Source organism: Nelusetta ayraudi, unplaced genomic scaffold, assembly GCF_046127955.1.
Source record: "Nelusetta ayraudi isolate G7.1 ecotype Tasmania unplaced genomic scaffold, CSIRO-AGI_Nayr_v1 ptg000021l, whole genome shotgun sequence".
Classification (NCBI taxonomy): Eukaryota; Metazoa; Chordata; class Actinopteri; order Tetraodontiformes; family Monacanthidae; genus Nelusetta; species Nelusetta ayraudi.
In genome coordinates this window covers 3,297,501-3,310,247 of record NW_027466071.1, presented here as the reverse complement: position 1 = coordinate 3,310,247, position 12,747 = coordinate 3,297,501, and the positions used below count along the sequence as shown (strand labels likewise).

Genomic DNA, 12,747 nt, shown 5'->3' with positions numbered 1-12,747 from the left:
GTTGGGCGGTTGAGCTGTGAACTGCCTTGTTGGTTTCTAGCTCCTAATTTAGCTGAACAACCCAGAACAAATAACCCAATAGGCAGAGGATCCCAAATTATTTTCAGTGAAAAATGGAACAGTGAGAGGACCAAGCTCCCACTCGGTTCCGCTCTTTCATAACTGAGCTTAAATTTGCCTTCAAACAAGATGTGGTAGATGTGAGCTGTATGCACTGAGTCAACAGACACCAGTTTTTCTAAATCTGCAAAACAGAACCAGTTTTGTTTTCTTTCACAAAATAACTACATGGACAAAACAAGGGCACCCGGCTGGCAGCAAGATAAGACTGCGCTCAAAAGTTTACTGGAACTTCAGTAAACTTTTCTTGTGCACTCTTCGCACTAAAAAGAGCTTTGAGATCCACCAAACCACGTAGAGGCCAAACTGAGAAACATTGTATCTCTTCTGCATTATCCGACATGTACACAGACAGGTGTCCTTTGCGTTGTACTTGATGTTCCGGCTTCACAGTTCAGCGGGTTACAGTCATTGGTTTGTAGCCCTTTGTATGACCATTCACATGGAATGCGACTTCATGAAGTAAGAAAAACACTGCAGCAGCCTGCTGGTTCCTCAAAGAACAACAACCCAGCAACCCAAACAACCTCCCTGTTGACTGACAGAAAGCAAAAAAACTAGTTTTATCACAATGACAACTACAACTAGAGCCATGTTAGCACTGTAGCGCAGGGTTAGCTATGATTTCTAATGTGTTTCATTGAAAGTCTGAGTAAAAACACTCTGCAATCTGACAGCTAGAAAAGCACTGTTTGATCACCACCACTTCTCTTTGTGGTCAGAATTCAGGTTTGGTTTGGTTTAGTGTGTGTGTGTGTGTGTGTGTGTGTGTGTGTGTGTGTGTGTGTTCTAGTCTCAACAGAGCAGCAGGATAACCCAGAAACCTTCTGTGACACCCATTTAAATGTCTCACATCTATTCCATTTAAACATGGGGGATGGTGGGTGAACACACACACACACACACACACACACACACACACACACACACACACACACACACACACACACACACACACCTTGACTTAGTTCCCAGCACTATTGTGTAATGGGGGGCCCAGTGGTCGGCTGTTGAATCGGGGGTCCCTCATTAATGGAGCGCAACACGCTGGGCTTCAATGGTGTGTATTGGTGTGTATTGTGCAAAGCACAGTCACGGACTCGCACTCGCTGCACATGAAACATGGAGCCGTCATGTATGAGAAACAAAAATTTCAGATGTCCATTACTATGAGTCTATTTTGATTCCATTCATTTTCTGCTGAATGTATAAACAAAGTAAATTTCTGTGAATTACTTTATGCTGGTAAAACAGACAACATCCACTTTGTACTTTTCCTACTGGAGGTGAGGGTTGTTACAACAGTGGCGTTGAGGTACAACTAAGAAGAGTCTCATAGCTTAGCCGTCCTGGCAGAGGAGGAAGTGTATTTACTACAGTTCCATTAAGATGCGTTGTATATTGATCACTGTTGTCAGCGTAACAATATTCTTTGAAAGTTGATGCACTGAATCGTGATGACTAATAAAGAGAAAATTAATGCAAAAAGGAGTGAGAGGGTTACCAGCAAAGGACCAACCAAGACTTAAAGAGTCGCAGAGGCGAAGAGTTTGAAAGTTGAAGAGTTAAAGCCAGTGACTGAGCTTGGCGTGGATGCACTGTGTAAACACATCAGTGCGAAGGCCATTTTTATAGAAGGGACCACTTCCTCTACAAGTATAACTGCACAAAGGGAGACATCAATCTCAACTGTGTCCCAGAGGCCTGTTTGTTTGACAGGATGGCATTTAAGCATGGATGACATTCAGCCCAGCCGAGCTACAAGTGGCTCCGTTAGCCTGCCACTCGTCCATCAGCTCCATGCTGGACTCTACAAGCTACCCACCAGGTCTAGTTGTACTGCAGGACAACACACCGCAACGCTGAACCGAACACATCAAAATGCTTCGAATGAGCAATTATCTTTACATCATAAGTGGAATTTCAAAGGCGTCAATCATCCCGCGGGACCATAAACACGAGATAAACGCTGATACAAAATGAATAAACAGGATTAAAAACAGCATCCAGAGCATCGTGTCCACCCCTGCTCATTGTTGGCACATCATATAATCATATGTACGTAGCCATCAAAGAATACAGAAAGTGCAGTCATACCATAGAGACCAGCACTAAAACAACAAACAACAAAGCCGGGTAAACAATGTAGCATATTAAACCACCAGCAAAAATCATCTCAAATGTTTCAACTTAAATCACAAAAAGGAACTCCCTCCAAAAATATTTTAGTAAAAAAAAATTACGTCTCCTTGTGAAAAGTAAAAAAAAAAAAAAAAACTTTTAGGAAAATAAACACAAAATAAAAAAATAAATGAAAGATTTTCTTCCAGCTGTGCTTATTTAGTACTTTACCAACATATCCTGACCTAAACTGAAACTCGCTGACAGGAGTAGCTCTCAGCTAATTATACAGGACCCTGAGGGACTGTATCCATCTGTAATGGGAGCTGCAGCTTCCAGTAACAGTAGGCCTGTGCTCGTCAAGGCAGACGGAAGGTGAGCTACAGTTTTGATTTTTGTGGAATGAATTGGAGTGCGGTGGAATAAATACGGAAAATAAAATGTGGGTCCTGAGAGTCCAGCAGTGGAGAATCACTGCTGTACAGCGTATACACCAGAAATGAAGTCTGTGCTCGGTGGAGCAGAGTCACGATCGGCCATGATGTGCCTCATCAGTCTCAGTGTCGTCACCCTGGAGGAACTGCTCCTCGTCGTTACAGATTAAATTGTGGCTGTAAGGGGAGAGGGCCTACGCCCACATCTCCACACAGTGTTAACCAGCCCTGGAGATGGTTACATCATATCCTGTGGAGTGGAAGCTGACCACTCCTGACGCGCTCCAACAGTCTCCTGATCGCTCGTCACCCTTCTTCTCTCCTTCCAAGCAGAAGCTGAAAGCATTAAACAGGCCTGATGTCGGGAGCAACGTCTTGCTAACGTGAGGGCTGCGACGATGCTAACGCTAGGGCTACGACGATTAGTCGACATAATCGATTAGTCAACGTAATCGAGTAGACTTCGATACGTAATCGATTCAGACTTCAATGCGATATGTTGAAAAGCATTGATTTGAGATACGATTTCCGATACTAGCAACCGCGGAAGTTTCGTCGACTGCGCTCTGAGTGTGTGTGTGTGTGTGTGTGTGTGTGTGTTGGCGGAAAAGTCATATTGAACCATTTTTAGTTTTCAATATCGATATTTAATATCAATATTTAATCAATATATCAATATTTTTGACGCTAGTTGCAGTCCTAGATTAACACCACGTAACACACGTGTTTTTACCACGTGGGGCTGATGGAGCCAAAACTCACTGAGATCCTTGAGAACTTCTCCTTGAGAATCCAGTGCAGCGGCTCTGTGGTGCCAGTGACTTTGCACTCTCCTTCTTTTTGAAGGATTCTTGTTCTTACATAAAGCCACTCCCGCTCAAACGCACGACTTTCGCATCAATTATTTCAAGCGTTTATTTCTGAGTCCTCCCAAAAGTTGGAACTACATCCCGGAACGACGCCATTCTCTCACGTGCTGGTTTTCACCGAGCAGAAGACACGTGCGGTGCACGGCTTCGGCATTGGGAGAAACGTGAACATTGGACGTAGTCAAGGGAAGATGTGCTGTGTCACTTCCCAGTTACAGTCAGGCGAGTTATCTCAGGAGGATGTCATCGATTGCATCATCAATGAGTGAATGTCTCCCAAATCTTCTGATCCAGTTGAATATAAAACTGCACGAGTGATGTTTAAAGCCAGGATTCATATGTTACCTAATAATACTCAACAAATGTTTTCTGATAGAGATGGCAGTTGCAGGCTTAGGGGACGACTGAACTTAAAAGTTTGCACAATCCGCACAACCAAAAGAAGTTTTTGTATCTCAATCGTTGGTGTCAAATTGTGGAACAGATTGGGCTTGGACGTCAAAGAAAGCCTGAAGTTGGGACTATTTAAGATTAAATATAATTGTTGAGACCTTCTAGAGTTGTTTTCTGTTGTTTTCTGTTATATAAACTTAATTTAGTTCATAAGTTTGTATTTTTATCTGAGTCTAGGGGTAGGTATATATATGTTTGTACTTCTTCCTACTGTCCTTTTCGAACATGAGCAATATTGTTGTCTCGTATATGTCACTGGTGTTTGCTTATTTATTCTTACCTTGCTGTTTTTTTATTTTTTTTATTTATTTACTTTTTTTGTGTGTGTTTTGGTTTTGTTTCCTTTTTATTCTCTTTCTTTTTTTACATGTTCGAAATAAATAAATAAATAAAATAAAATCTGATCAGAATGAGACGACACGTGAACAAGTAAAATAAATCTACTTTAGAGCTTTTACTGTGTATGGATTCATCAGATGTGTATTTAAAGGGAGGCCAGTGAGCAACACAAACCAAAAGATGGGAAAAAAGCAACTTTTAAATTAATTTTTCAATATTTTTTTTATAGTGTCCCTGAAACGCAGATGGCTCTCACCCTGACACCAGTGTTTCTGTCTGTTGGAGCGCTCTGTGAACAGGAAGTGACTCATGTGTTTGACGGAGTCCACTAGTGAGGATTTGGTGCGATGCCTCCAAATGATTAGATTTCAGATTTCTTCGATATTCTTCTTTTCTCAGATATCAGCCACTAACAAGGGTGCCTCGCATGTAAATATAAGGTAGTGCTTCCTCTCATATACAGCTATGGAGAAAGCAGTTGGCCCTGGCGGTGCTGCTCTCCCCTTCGTTAACTAACGCAAGCTGTGGAAACAAACCAGGAACACGGAAGGAAGCAGGAAACACGCAGGTGCCTTTCCGAGCGTTCCCTTCTGAAGTTCAGCAGCGGCGTCCGAAAGCGACATTCGCCTGCGTTGACTGCTGATGTCATGTGAGGGGGAAAAAAAGCAGCGGCTCCAGGTCCAGGACCAGCAGCTGTGAGGTGTGTGTCACTGGTTTACCAACACGGCTTGCAAACAATCTGCTTCAACTGAGCTACTGCAACCATGAGTGACATCTTCCTGCCAAACCCAGAGTGTAAACTGCTGGACGAGTACAAGTTTTGTAATATTATTTCTATTCCGTTTGTTTTTGTTCTTTCGGATATGCAAGTTTGACAAGGCTTCCTAACTGCTATTAAATAATTTCTGAACCTAAAATGACGGAAAAAGAAAATTCAAGGAAGCAGAATTATTAAAACGCAGGAAGAAAGCAAGTGACTGATTGGAAACGGAGTGAAAAGAAGCTTAGCTGGTTCGCTCCACCTGTCAACAAATATTCACAAAGGGTGTGTATATACGCATGTATATATATATATATATATATATATATATATATATACATATATATATATATATATATATATATACATATATATATATATATATATATATATATATATATACATATATATATATATATATATATACATATATATATATATATATATATATACATATATATATATATATATATATATATATATATATATATATATGTATATATATATATATACATATACATATATATATATACATACATATATATATATATACACCTGTATATATTAAATGGCAAGATTCAAACTCAAGCAGGCCAGTCACACAAATCCTCCACACAACGACCTCAAACCTTCGCCTCTGCCTCTGTGCATCATGAGTGCGGTGGTTCAGAATTTTACCAGTAAAGTGTGACAATCCAAAGTCACCTCAAGCGCACACACACCAGAAACACCCCTGGAAAAGGGAGGTTCCCTCACATGGCACATCACAGGAGCAACAACAACAACAACCAGCAGCAGCAGCAGCAGCAGCAGCAGCTGGGTGGGAACTCAGAGAGGAGGAGCAGAGAGGAGGAGGTGCTGCTGCTGCTGCTCGGCCTCCTTGTGTATGCAGCAGGCACAGTAAGCTCCTCTGCAGAGGAGGAGGAGGAGGAGGAGGAGGAGGCCTCCATAACAAAAGCTCAGAGGAGACACTGGGAGTCACCCCTCCTCCTCCTCCTCCTCACTCCATCTCCTCCTCCCTTCTCCACATCATGCGGCTAGCGCTAGCATCGGACAGCTCATTCAATCTGAATCACATTGAGGATTAGGCTCTACAAACACGCACACACGCACACACACACACGGACCCATCACCATGGTGGCACTGGTATCACATGGGAGGTCACACAGCAGATGAGCTGGAGCGCTACGTACCACATCTCTCTCTTCTTTTCCTGCTTCACTCCATCTCCTCTCGCTGAGCTGCTGCTGCTGCTGGATGCTGGAGGATGCAGTGAGGGAGTGAGTGAGCGACCGGGCGAGCGAGGGAGGAGGAAGGACAGGAGGAGAGGGGAGGGAGGGAGGTGCCTTTGCTGTAGTGGCAGTCCCACTGCATAGAGGGGAGAGAGAGAGAGAGAGGGAGAGGGAGACAGAGTGGGACGTTGCTAACAAGGCTAATGCTAAGCAGAACCTGCTCCGAATGGGACGGAGGGGGAGGAGGGGCGAGAGGACGATGATGCGGCACCTTTGCTGATGGAAACGCACGCAGGAGGAGAGAGAGGGAGAGGGAGAGGGAGAGGGAGAGAGGGAGATGGAGATGGAGGGGGAGAGAGAGAGAGAGAGAGAGAGAGAGCGGGGCACCCTGTTACCTTGGAAACTCCGATGATGTGATGGGAAGGCGGAGCCAAGCTGCGATTGGCTGGCAGGGTGTGGCGCTCTGCTTCCTGAGGGAGGAGGAGGAGGAGAGGGAGGAGAAAGAGGAGGATGACAGAGCAAAAGGCTGAGGTGTGACAAGCAGCTGCTCTCTTTTTCAGTGCCGGAGGACAGAGGCTGGCGCTGGCTAGAGACGGGCCCGCTGACGCCCCACGCTGGCCAATCCCGGTAGTGCAGGAGAAGGGACTAAACCTGCAAGAGCAGTAGTCTGAGATAAGGTTGTTTATACGGGCAATAAAGTTACAATCAAAATTGCCATCATGCTGGCTGGATATGTATCATAATGGACTGTTAATGGAAAGCTTATACATGTAGAAATATGATGAGTTTTTAAAACAATGTTTTTGAAATGTGTCATTTAAACATGGAATTTGTATTTACAGTTAATCCAAACATGGCTTTGTTTCATGCAAAAATGCATAAACTTAAAACCCTTCACAATAACGTAACTGTAGTGTGAATATTTCTGCAAATACAGGTTTCTTCATTGATGTATTGGAAATTATACACAGCACATTTCAAAACCATCCCACACATACAAGACAAAAGTATGGCTTTCAATGTAGCATACATGTTTTGTTTTTTTTAAAATATTTTCTTTATCTAATTTAAACTAAGATTTTAGATGTGAATCTATGAAATTGTTTAATTCAAAATGACAATTATTTTACAACTGTAAATTGCGGTAAAATTCAGGGGGGTTTTTTGTTTGTTTTTTTACAAAAAAAAACGCATCCTTAGTTTACGCACAGCGACATTACTTCGCAACTGCGCCATCTGTCGACGGAACAGTGGAAACTCGTCGACAATAAGGCAAACAGCTCGTCTCTGAAGTGCCTGGCGAAGACACTTTTTCTCTTCTTTGAATAAAAGACTAAATTCATTGTTAGTTATATGCACAGCGGCTAAGTTTAACTTTGGGATGTGCTGCCAGTAGCCCGTGTGAAAAATTACGATTTAAACAGGGAACAATTGAAAGATTAAAGGATTCCAAAAAGAAAATTGTGCATATGTAAAATAGTTAAAAGTTTAACTTTAAAAAAAAAAAAAAAAAAATTCAGTTTCCTTGTTCATGTAATTTCCTTTAACATTTACTTTCATAAACACACAATGACGTTCAATTAACTACCAGATACTGAAAGTTGAGATTATCCAGAAAGAAAGGGGGCTGAAACACTCACTCATTGCACATTTTTTGACAATTCAACAGCCATAAAATGAAAATATGTCCTATGTATAATTAGGGTAATAAGAGATTTAACGACTCTTTGTTCAGTTGTCTTGCTTCCTAACTGCGTCACCGAGGCAATGAAACCGACACCTTTTCATTTTCGTAAGTTGTGTGTCGTCGAGCAGAGCTCATGTTGGTCTTGGCGGTGGAGCAAGTAAACACACAACCGCTAGCATGTCACACAACGGTGGCTCAAGTTGCGTGTCGAGGCAACAAACTCATATAGGAGTGTTTATTGACGCCCGCTGGGTATTTTGTGTTCAGAATTGTTTCTCAGAATCAGTTTCATTAATTTTCTTGCTTACTTACATACTTTCTCACCAACAGAACGAGGAACCCAAACTCCTCCACACCTGTGTGCAATCAGCGAAACCGACCCAATTGACGTCGGGACTGGCCTTCGCTAGGTTGTAGTTCAGAATCTGACCACCAGATGGAGATCTTTACCCTCAGCAGAACTTGGTCTGCTAACCCGGGTGACCTTAAACCAGGGCTGTAATAAATGTCAAGCAATGGAGCTTTGTGCTGCCTTTTGACTATTAAAAGAGATTTCAAATCTCAAGTTTTGTTTGTTATTTGGTTATTTAGAGAAAATATCAAATATTAAACAACACTCTTCTGCAAATTTATAAAAGTCAGGTCATAGATTGCAGATTATTTAGCCCAGTCTTATAGCCAGTTTAGAGTTAACGTTAAACTCTGATTACAATCAGTACATGCAGCTATTCCTTTTAATTCTATTAATAGTATTTATTTACTTAACAGTTAATAGTATTTAGTATTTATAACAGTGTACTTTTGAATCTGAACTGTCATTTACTTGATATATGGCTAAATTACTGTATTTGTGAGGAGACCACTTTATTTCTATGGCTCCTCATTGTCCTTTGCACCAGTGCTCCTGAACTGTAACTTTCATTTGTGTGTGTCCTCAACTCTTAATGTACATCGAAGAAATGGAGAACAAAAAAAAAAAAAAAAGAAATACAAACAGCAGCTTTGAAAAAAGAAACTTTATTTGGAAACATTATGGAGGAAAATGAAAAAAAAACTTTATTTTCTGAAAATTCTTTTATTTACTATAATACACAGCGGATGTTGTGAGAAGTCAGGTGGTTTGTACACCGGCGTGACTGGATGAAAGCGGATTTTTGTCAGATAAACGATGCAAGAACAAAAAAACAAAACAAAACAATAAAAGTCTACAGTCAACGAACAAGGAGACAAACAGCTTCATCTTTCCCATCAGCGAGCAGCTGCTGCACCCACTGCTTCACCCAGACCCCGCCCGCCCACACCCACCCACCCACCCATTCACACCCTTCAGCGTGGCCTTCAGCATCCAACATCTCAGGACATTAAAATGGATCTGTGGCCAGGTTCCATACTAAGCAAACCCACCCCACCCCCATTAGAACAATTCACATCCCTCAGGAAAAACAGGAGAATGAAGTCTTATTGGTCGACTGCCCTGCCCCTCAACATTCACTTTATCACATCCGCACCAGCTTCTCCTCTAATTAAAATGTCAAACTCATCATTCCTTGATGTTGGGACTCTGATATGAGACTACAGCTGCTTTCTATCTGCAATTGTATCATTTTTCTTTAGATTTAGACAATTGAGAAGACGTGGCCCTGTGCAAGATGTCCAAATGTGAGGGGAAGAAAACCCAAATTAACAAAAAGAGAGGACACCTGGGTGTGTGCAAATTATTTCCAAAAGATAACTCAATCGGTAACAAAGCAATGTAGTGCTGACAGAGTGGGGCCAGATAGCATTCGGTGCAGGACTATTCCATGCCTGGATCATTACGGCTCAATGAAAGATCAATATTTGAATGACTCTGGGTGGAAAAAAGGGGCCCTTTGCCTGACAAAGACCGACGATCAGACGCTCAACAGGAAGCAGCTGCTTTGACGGCCGGAATAAAGACGCCGTCTAAATCGAAGAAACGGGACACGCCTACGTTTGAAACAGTTCAAACTCATCCCCCAACACGTGACAAAGGCCGGATACATTAACATTCAGCAGATTTTCTTTTTCCCTCCTCCTCCTCCTCTTCTTCTTCTTCTTCTTCTTGTGTGGAGTGAGGAGAGCAGCCGTTTGACCTCAGCGCTCTCTCAACGGTGGCTTTCATGAAAAGCAGAACCGCGATAACAATAACCAATGTCTTTATCCGAAAACTATCACTGGAACTAAACTGTCAAAATACCGGGAAAAAAAACAGCAAAATTGCATTTCCTCTTTCTCTTACGCTGGAACTCAACAGAAGAGAGCTGGTATGCAAAAAAAACCAAAAGAAAACAGTAAATGAAAAACAATGAAATGTTTCAGGAGGTGGACAAAGTGAATCGTTGAGACTTGAACGTGAAACAGGACTGAAATGTGAAGCGTTTGGGTTTTTAATTGGCTGTCCAATGAATAATGCCACCAAACGGTCATCGAAAAATTTTCTTAGCGTCGCCGACGTTCCAAAGTGTCTGACGAGGAGCAGCAGAGAATATGTTCCATCCAGAGTCTGAGTCAGTCACTTCAAACTGTTTCTATCAGGTAAGTAGGGAGAAAATAAAAAAAAACACAACTTAGTGAAGATGTCAAACTTTCAGGCCTCACAGACTCATCAAGAAGAGAGATTGGGGGGGGCGGGGGGGGGCAGAGCCTTTTGACTTTATTCTCGACATTTCGACTTGAATCTTGGAATTTCAACATTGTGAAATTTCAAGAATTGAAACTGAAATTTCATGGTTAAAGTCAAAATTTTGAGAATAAAACTCAATTTTAAAACTTAACATAAAATTGAAACTTTATTCTTGAAATTTCAGCTTTAATATTGAAATCATTAAATATCAATTTTATTCTGAAAATGGAAAATTGAAAAAAAAAATCTTATTGTGGCCCGAATTCTCTTCCGTTGAGAGAGGGAGAGAGAGAGAGAGGGAGAGAGAGAGAGAGAGAGAGAGAGAGAGAGAGAGAGAAGCAATGGGGGATGTTTTTGTTTTCGTTTTAATTTCAATGGAGTTAAAAACTTGTTATCAAAGCCCTTCACATGTGCACACAAACACAACACACACACGCACACACACACACAAAGGTCAGAGAGGAAAAAAATGAAAAGTGGATGGGCTTTAAGTTCCACACAGACATATGATGATAGTGTTTTGACAGATGATACAGTCCAATTCCCCGTGGCGTTCACTTGCACTACATCAGCAACCCCTGCCGCTGAGAGATTTCATATATATATATTTATATATTTATTTATATACTTATATATACTTCTTTCCTCTATTTAGGGAAAACTATTCGACATAGAACCAAAAAAATATGATATTAAGAGTACATTTCTTGCATGACAGAAAAGAAACTACATTTTTCTGCATTTCGAAAAAAAAAAAAAAAGAAAAGAAAAAGAGAGAGAGAAAAGGTTCCCATCAAACTGAATGAAATGAGAATCCGGGACGATGAAACGATGCGGTTGTGCGTTTCATCTCAGGGTGTTTTTTTTTTCTTTCTTTCTTTTTTTTTTGTTTTATTCAGCTTCCAAAGTTCATTTCCTCTCGCTAAGTGGCAAAACAGAGAGACATGCAGATTTTTCTTTTTTTTTTCCCCCCACGTTTTCCGACGAAGCCGACGGAAGGAGGACAAACGAAAAAAGAAAAAAAAAAACGAGGAGGTGGGAAGCGTCTCTCGCCCCAAAAAAGAGAGAAAAAAACACGGAAGACGCCTTTTTCCCGGGTGCCGAGGCCGGTCCTGGAGGCGGCGGTGAGTGGTTCCGTAGTGGTCATGTGCCATCATTGTGGAGGGAGGGGCCGGGGAGGGGGAGGAGCCTTTTTTTTTTCCGTAGAAGACGCATCGGTAGCTGCGTTCAGAGGCTCGATGAGAAAGTCGCTGTGAAGGCTGCAGGCTCTCGTCGGGAGGAGCCGCACTCTCGCAATTCCTTCTCCAAAATTTCCCTCCTGAATCCTAAAAAAAACTGGCTGCAACACACAGACCGCCGGGTCGGTAACACACGCCACACACACACACACACACACACGCATACAAACACAGACGCACCAAGGGGTAAAAATTAAGACGCTTCCCCGAAAAAGAAAGAATAAAAACACAGAAGAAAAAGAAAATAACTTGAGCAAACGTGAAAACTGGGGAATTGTACGTGGCGCAAAATGTAGCCGTGTCCTTCAGGAGGTGGAGGGGGGGGTGGGTCCAAGCTTCATGTCCGTTTAATGTTAAAAGTCTGTTTAAAATTGCAAACCTCCTCCTCCTCCTCCTTCACCTCCGCGACGCCTCTGACTGAGCTGACCAGACCCTCTTTAGTATTATTACAACGGCACCTTCTTGTCTTTTTGGAGGGGGGGGTTGCCTGCTTCTCGGTGGGGAAGGGAAGGGAGTGGAGTGTGGGCCGGACTTCCTGTGCAGAGATGTTTCGAGAGATTCCAGCGTAAACGCAGTCAAAAAAAGAGAAAACAAGTTATCTGTTTGTTTTTTTGGGGGGTTTGATTTTTCTTTTTCGTGGTTGAGCTGCAGGTTTCTTCCCTTTTCTTTTTCGCCAAGTAGGTAAAAAAAAAAAAAGAGGGTGGAGTCTCATTGGATTGGTTTGATTGATTGGTCAGGACCTTTTTTTTTTTTTGCGAGTGTGTGCTATTCCCCCGCCGACGCCATAAGAGCGAGGAGGAAGTTCTATTACTTTGTCCCAGAACCCCACTCTTACCCCCCCCCCCCCCG

At 42.2% G+C, this 12,747-nt stretch overlaps 2 protein-coding genes across 4 annotated transcripts in view; both read right to left on the bottom strand.

Annotated features, from left to right (window-relative positions):
* akap6 (A kinase (PRKA) anchor protein 6) overlaps window positions 1-6,867 on the bottom strand; it is a 166,100-nt gene extending 159,233 nt beyond the window's left edge. The window contains exons 1-2 of the mRNA XM_076027444.1: window positions 6,725-6,867; window positions 6,291-6,465 (exon numbers count right to left, since the gene is read on the bottom strand). The gene's annotated coding sequence lies outside the window, so the exon portion shown is untranslated. The remainder of the gene's footprint in view (window positions 1-6,290; window positions 6,466-6,724) is intronic.
* Window positions 6,868-11,009: 4,142 nt separating this feature from the next.
* The window catches only part of arhgap5 (Rho GTPase activating protein 5), a 42,581-nt gene continuing 40,843 nt past the window's right edge, over window positions 11,010-12,747 (bottom strand). For all 3 annotated transcript variants that reach the window (XM_076027710.1, XM_076027711.1, XM_076027712.1), the window contains exon 7: window positions 11,010-12,747. This exon is cut by the window's right edge and continues 550 nt beyond it. The gene's annotated coding sequence lies outside the window, so the exon portion shown is untranslated.